This window comes from Alosa pseudoharengus, unplaced genomic scaffold, assembly GCF_046254945.1.
Source record: "Alosa pseudoharengus isolate Yale_2024_CS ecotype anadromous, Long Island Sound unplaced genomic scaffold, YU_APseudo_1.1 YU_APseudo_1.1_scf_18, whole genome shotgun sequence".
NCBI lineage: Eukaryota > Metazoa > Chordata > Actinopteri > Clupeiformes > Clupeidae > Alosa > Alosa pseudoharengus.
Window position 1 is genome coordinate 34,469,516 of NW_027468650.1, and position 7,322 is coordinate 34,476,837.

The 7,322-nt window shown below is 41.6% G+C and overlaps 1 long non-coding RNA gene across 1 annotated transcript; it reads right to left on the reverse strand.

Moving 5' to 3' along the window:
* Nucleotides 1–4,903: 4,903 nt before the first annotated feature.
* Nucleotides 4,904–6,546, reverse strand: LOC143131782 (uncharacterized). The gene is made up of 3 exons (XR_012988211.1): nt 6,326–6,546; nt 5,590–5,719; nt 4,904–5,455 (listed from the first exon to the last, which is right to left on the reverse strand). It is a non-coding gene; the product is annotated as an uncharacterized LOC143131782 (long non-coding RNA).
* Between the last annotated feature and the right edge of the window lie 776 nt (nt 6,547–7,322).

Consider the following 7,322-nt stretch of genomic DNA (forward strand, 5'->3'; position numbering starts at 1 on the left):
CCGATTTTGAAAGTTTACAATGATTTGACTGGAGTTTGTCTGTGTATGGCCGTTCGTGGAGAGTTCTCTACAGATCAGGGGCTTCACTTGCCCTAGACTGCACAGGGGCAAAATTCGTCCTCGGGGGGTCCGGGGGGGGGGGGGGGGGGGACATGCTCCTGTATCCCTTTCCCAATCGTGGGATACATCCAACCCTAGATTGGAGTAGAGATATGTCATGTCAGGACCAGGTTGCTTTAAATCCAAGCTCACCTGCTATGTGGAGATAAGGCTGGCATACATATTTTCTCAGGATATTTGGAATGATAATGCAGACGAGATGCGAACGCCATTCGTAGTTGCCATATTTGAACCACGTGGGCTATGAGAAGCTAGTCTTGTGACCTCCCGAATGGTGTCGGGTGACATGTGCGATCACCTAAAGGCGCCAGTGCATGGCATGGCATGGCATAGCATAGCACAGTACAGCGCAGTGAGCTATCAGCATAGCATAGCCTCCAGGGCTCCAGAGCTAGGGGGGAGACAGCCGTCGAAACCCATTCACTGTGAAATCCTTTTGCGTACAATCTCACCATGCCTGAGGGACAAGGAGCGTGACCCTGCCGATGAACCGCAGGTTCAATAACACACACACACACGCACACACACACATACATATACACACACACATACATACACACACACACATACTTGTGCCCTAATCTTCCCATCTGAGGCAAACAGGTATACACTCGGCTACTTAACAAATGATGGGGGCATGAGCTTAGTGGAGGGACCCAATAAGCAAATCAAAACCAAGAGGAGGTGTATATGTTTATTTTTTTTGCTTTTGCTGTGATTGGTAAAGAGGCCAGATACCTGCATGATTTAGGGTGCACTGAGTCAGTTTGTTTGAGATCTTACCAGGTCGCTGATATTGACTTCAAAAAGGTCTACATCACGGATAGGCTATGGATGTGCAGAGGAGGACTGTGAGGAGCGGTGCATTTGACCGGTGATGACCTCTCTGAAATACTAAAGCTAGTTTTCAATATAATCTAAATTTATGGTTTTTATGTAAATCATTCATTACATGAAATAATTCAGCTCATAAAACTTTTCTAGTTTTTTACTCCATAAGTGAAATAATGCTTACTTTATTCTGTAACAACTGAATGAGAACTGTGTATTCTGAGATACAAGTTTGTTTGATAGTGCCTTTTTAATGTTTGTAATCAGATCAAACCTCAGGCTTGTCTTCGGTGGATGTTTGAACGTCTTAACGGACTGTTTTCCAGATCCATGGCTTGACTCACAGATTTGAAGAGGGATAAAGTTGGAGGTTGGCATTTGCCAGACATGTGACACACAAGACAATTTCCCCAAAAATGTAAACCAAAGAGGGAAAAAAAACTGCTGTTGACAGAGACACCTTGTCTCCTCTCACTACCCCTCCTTCTCTCTCTCTCTCTCTTTCTCTTTATCTTTCGCTTTCTCTCGCTCTCTTGCACAATGCAAATTCTGACATGCTCTGTTGCAGGGAGATTAATCATCCTGGGTACTAGCACTGTCTTAGATATGAGAGTGGTCACCGGCTATGCGGACAACGGAGCAGGAACTGGATGAGATCCAGGTGGACGGCAAACCAACCTGAAAATTGTGCCAAAACAGTTCCTTGGCCTCTCAGGATATCCTATCCCAGAAACACAGATGGAAATGCCTCTGACTTCTATTCAGGTGCACAATGGCAAATTAAGCATAGCCTCCACACACACAATAGGACCAAAATGGTAGCATTTTCCTTAGCCGCAGAACGCGCTTGCTAGTTTATGTCTTAGGGCCACTTTGTATACAGTTGCATTCTTAGCAATCTCCAGACATCACTGATGCATTGGGCACGCAGGCATGTTTAGCTGATCAGAAGCAGCTGATACTTTATCAAAGCTACCAGCATGAGCAGGAGTTTTCTTGGCCGCATGTTGGCACAGCGCCCATAAACAGGAGTGGCGCCTACGTGCAGATCGCCTCTGCCTCCCGAAGACCAGAGTCGGTAGCCAACAAGATCGAGGGAGGAGCACATCAAAGGCTTCTTAGCGAGTCAGACCTGAGCAGTTCGGCATCAGTTGCTCCTGCGTTCAAAATAAACAGACGCTGCCGTACCGCTTCATGGACATTCTGTTCAGGTGTAAATAACGACATCAAGAACAAACCAAAGAGCTCTTGAGCGATGGATGTACAGCGATAATGTACATCATGTACAGTGTACAGTGATAGGAAGTGACAGAAAAGTGACAGCATTCAGGGAACACTGCCATTGTGCAACTGGCAGTTTACAACGCAGGGTGAGAAATGACTTTTTGCGCAGTGTGTCCCATGTTCTTGATCTGCCAGAGTTGACACAGAAGTCAAGGGTTAGATAAAGTTCTGCCATATACTCTTCACCTCAGAGGCATAACAGAGGAAATGGGCCATGACAGAACATTTGATTTAGACAACTGATCAGATTCCGAGAATAGAGGACATTTTTACCCTCTGCCCACTACTGGGGGAAAAGACAAATAGGTTACACTTTACTTGACAGTGTCGACATAAGTGTGACATGACACTGTCATGAATGTGTCATAAACACGTCATAAACGTTTATGACATAACGCATAAGTGTCACTCTTATGTCGATACTGTTAAGTAAAGTGATAAATATGTCCTTTTCTAATAATAGGGAATAAAATAGTAGGCTATAGATGATAATCTGGTATGTCTGTCTGTATGAGAGAGTATGTGTGTGTATGTGGGTGTGTGTGTGTCCATCAAAAAAGTAAAAGTACTAGTCCGATTTACTTTACATTTAAGTGGGTCACGTATCACAGCCTACATGATCATCCAGATCCAGATCAGATTTATTTACTGACCAAATCATGGAACGAGGCTCTGCAGTCACCTGACTGCTCTTTTTCTCTGAGTCACTAAAACAACTTAACCAGTGAGAGTGGTTGAGGGTGTGAGGTGTTAAATTAACTTGTTTCACACCGTTAGTACATGTCATAACAAAAATGTTGTGCAATGCAACGTGAATCATTATGAGTGTGATGAGATCAATTGACGAGTTAAAAAAAAAAAAAAAAACAGGTGTTTGGAGTGTTTTGTAAATTTATATATATAAAAAAAAAGACTGAAATATTCCATTTACATAAGTATTCAGACCCTTTGTTATGACGCTTGTAATTGAGCTCTGGTGCATCCTACTTCTATCAGATGCTTCTACAACTTGATTGGAGTCCATCTGTGCCTAAATCAATTCACTGGACATTATTAGGAAAGGCACACATCTCTGCAGCATATAAGGTCTCACAGTTGATGGTGTATGCAGGTGCGCTTTAATACCACCTGAGGCCACTGGGCTATATGTTGTTAAGCCCCCCAAACCGCAAAAATGTATTATGATTAAATGATACCCGGCCCGCGATCTGACCCGCCTATTTACATAACGTGCGCTTTTGGTTAATATAGCCTAACATGCAGTGTAGCCATTATTGAGCCTATGTAAAACCTTTACATAAACAGGAACAGAAAGCCCTCCTTAATCACGTCAGCCTACCCATGACATCGCTTATCAAAAAGGCTAGCCTACTGCACGAAAACAAGCGTTGAACTTTTACAACACAGGCTGTAGGCTAAGTTAAAAGATGGGTTACATATATGGACGTTTCAAGCTTTTCAAAAGTGCATGTGTTTGTCGTGTCATTGGCTACCTTATGCATTATCACTACACTAACCTATGGAGACATATCTCAAGTTAACAATGGAGAAAACATAATGGGTTAGTACAAACTTTTGGTGAACGGAGATGCAGATCACTAATCATTTATTTGCGCAACAGCCCATGTTCTGCGTTCACTCCAGTGAGACAAGTGAAATACATGTTTTTAAAGCCTTTTCATTGCCAGGCTAATTGCTACGATATTTACCTGCTATGCCTTCTGTTTTCATGGACAGTTACAGGAATCCACGTCATTCGTTTATCGTTGCTTCAATCCTACCCACGTTATCTCCAGAGTTTGTAAGTTTGTCCGTCAGTTTTTCAGCCTCTCCTCTAGCTCCTCTACAGACCCGTTGGGATTTATTAAGTTTAGTTACATTTTGTTACACTTTAGAAGAGGACAAAGGGGGCCTCTGCATGGATGTCATGAGCGATGTGCTCAGTGGCGGTTCTAGGATTTTTCTGAGACAGGGGCCATAAAGGGGCCACATCATACACTGAGGGGCCAAGAACCGGTCAACATCCATACACAGAAAATCCCTTGTTCAGTAAGGCAGAGGCACGTTGTCTACGTGATATGCAGGACTATACGCGGTATACCCAAAGTCCTTTTAGGCAAGTCCCTCCACTCGACGGCCATATTGCAACGCTTTTTGGTCACTCATCGGGCATCCTATTCGGCAAAAATGTGCATGCGCAAGGCTTCACGACACCAATCTTGCTCCAGCGGCGAGTTCACAACACATGATTGGCACGATGTCTTCACAACACACCATATGATTGGCTCAATGTATTCACATCACACCACATAATTGGCTCAATGTATTCACATGTTGACGTTTTGCCGAGGAAGAAGTGGGATATGTGTAGACAACGGACAAACTAGCCCCATGAATTTCTATGGAGGATTTTTTGAGTGCTGTGTCTCCTCATTAGAAAGTCTCTGGTATACCCACTTAAAAAGCATCACCATCTCAGTATACCCACTTAAAACAGACAAGGATAGGTATTAATATTTGGGGTTGATCACAGTATACCCACTACAGCTAACTAGACTACACCACAGTAGTAAGGTGCATACATTTCACCAGTCTTACCTTGTTCAAATACTTGAATGCTAAATACTTAAAAACAAAAAAGCCAATACAATTCTTAACAATTTTCCCATTTATTTATAATGTGCATTGAAAACACAATATAAAACTAAAATATAATAGACACTTCAGTGGAAATACATTGCTATTTTAAACATAAATCATACATCATCATACACACATTTTTCGTTCAATTAAACAAGTTTTACTTTAACTGTTTCCCCTTTTGTTGATAAGAGAAACCACTTTCACTGCCAGTTTGCGTACATTAAAACAAACACACACACACACACACACACACACAGCATGTGAGCAACAACTACATCATATTTACACAATTTTTTCAACAACTATTTTTACAATGGTCTTATTTGGAATGGTCTTTGAAGCCACCGTCTTGCTTCCAGTTAGAAAAGCCTGATTCTGATTTGAAGACTGACAATGGGTCATTTGAAAGCAAAAATTAAGGAAGGGGTAGCAAAACACTAAAGATGGAATATTTCTACCATTTGAAGTCTTTGTATCAGAAGTCATTGAGTGGCCTCTTCCTATTTCTGTGCTGCATCTTGCGGAATACCAGTTTAGGAGAGGTTGCACAGAACCATCGCTCTAGAATGGGAAATGTCTGGAGAGAAGAAAATGAAACAAGTTTGAGTAACTTAATTGTTATTAACTTTCATAACCCACTGTCAACCTGGCGTTTCTAAAATGAATGACAAAATATGCTCACTGTAGTGGCAATAGGAAATAGCATCATACCATTAGGAGCAGCTATGCTTGGTGACTGGTGGTTCTGAAGACTGTGGGTTGAAGTCACCAGCTCCTGCGCCATCCCAGTCATAGATGAAACACAAATTTCCATGCTTGTATTCAGCATGTCGTCTGGCAACTGTAAAACCAGTTATTATTATTTTAAATCATATAAAGCTTGAGTGAGTAGAACATTTAACCAATTTATCTCAATGAAACTCTCCTTGTCCTAACACTTTGAGACAGAATTCATGCGAAGCCCATGAATCAAATAAACTCAGAATAGTGGTTAATAACTTTGCAATGATAGCTCACATTAACTACAAAAACGTAGCGTTAGCTATTAGGCATGTATTCTCATGTTCATGTTAGCAGCTGCCAAACTTTTTCCTCAAGGAAAAACAAATCGAACGTTATTTACATTTGGTAAGGCGCACTAGCGCATGTAGCCTATTATTATTCATTTCGGACCCCAAACAAACAAACAGGATGTCCATTTCTCTGTATTTCATATAACACCATTTCAAACACTTCACACATTACCTTTCCATACATGAAATCTACCAGCATGCAAACAAACAATCAAACCTCAACTCAAGTAACCTAACGTTAATTTAATGTTAACAGTTCACTGCAAGCTTGCTGCTGCTTCGTAATTTAATTGACAAACTTAAAATATTGTGACAGCAACAAATAAACATCCATTTCACATAATGATGATAACCAACAGAGATTTGTGACTCACCAAGAAACTTCTGTGGAGGATGAAACGCTGCCATCGGTTCTTCACGTTAGAATTCTAGCTGATACTTTTGTTAGCCAAATGTATCGGTTCTTCACATTAGCTGATACTTCCGTGAGCCAAATGTATCGTTTCTTCACATTAGCAGAGACATTTCTGGTTAGCCAAATGTATTGTTTATTTTACAGTTCACTGTTTGCTTTAGCTTTCAAGGTTCATAGGTGCATTACTGCCACCAGTTGTTTGGGAATGGAATTGCATCTCTGATCGTCGTTCTCAAAAAGTTTGACACTTATTGATGATTGACGGTACAGGGGCCAGTCAGGGGCCAATGGGATTTCAGATGGGGCCCGGGCCCCTGTGGCCCCGCCCCTGGATGTGCTCAATTATAGAGCTGCACAGTCCCGCCCACAGCCGATGCCGGATGTAAAAATCCAATGCAATTTCTCCATTGACAATTGCGGTGTAAGCCATAAAAACTTAACTGCACGTGGTAGACTTAAAACCAGCTACGGTTGTACTAAGCGATTGTATATGCTCCTATAGACACCAAGAGTTCGTGGGGCACTAACCTTGTTTTGAGATAAATGCCTTTTATTCGCGATCTCTTGGATAAGTACTTCATTACCCACAATCCTGAACAATCCCACAATCCCACAGTGATGCCTCTGATTGGTGGAAAGGCCGTTATGGTCATAGTTTGAAACTTTCTCAGCGGAAAAATATTGACAAACATGGCGGAGTTTTTTACTGCCTATGGCGAAAATCTTAATGTGAATAAAAACTTTCTTGACGAATATTGGTACTTGTATCAACAAGGATTGGGGTTTATACATCACACGAACTTAGTCAGGGCCAATACACTATCAAATAGACCACTGTAAATGTTAGTTTAAACACTCAAACTTTTCAGGTAGGCTAGCACTAGCCGACAGGCTAACCTTTAGCATTTCCGACATTGTATGTCATTACATAATGCAGCTAACCTTAGCCTACATGC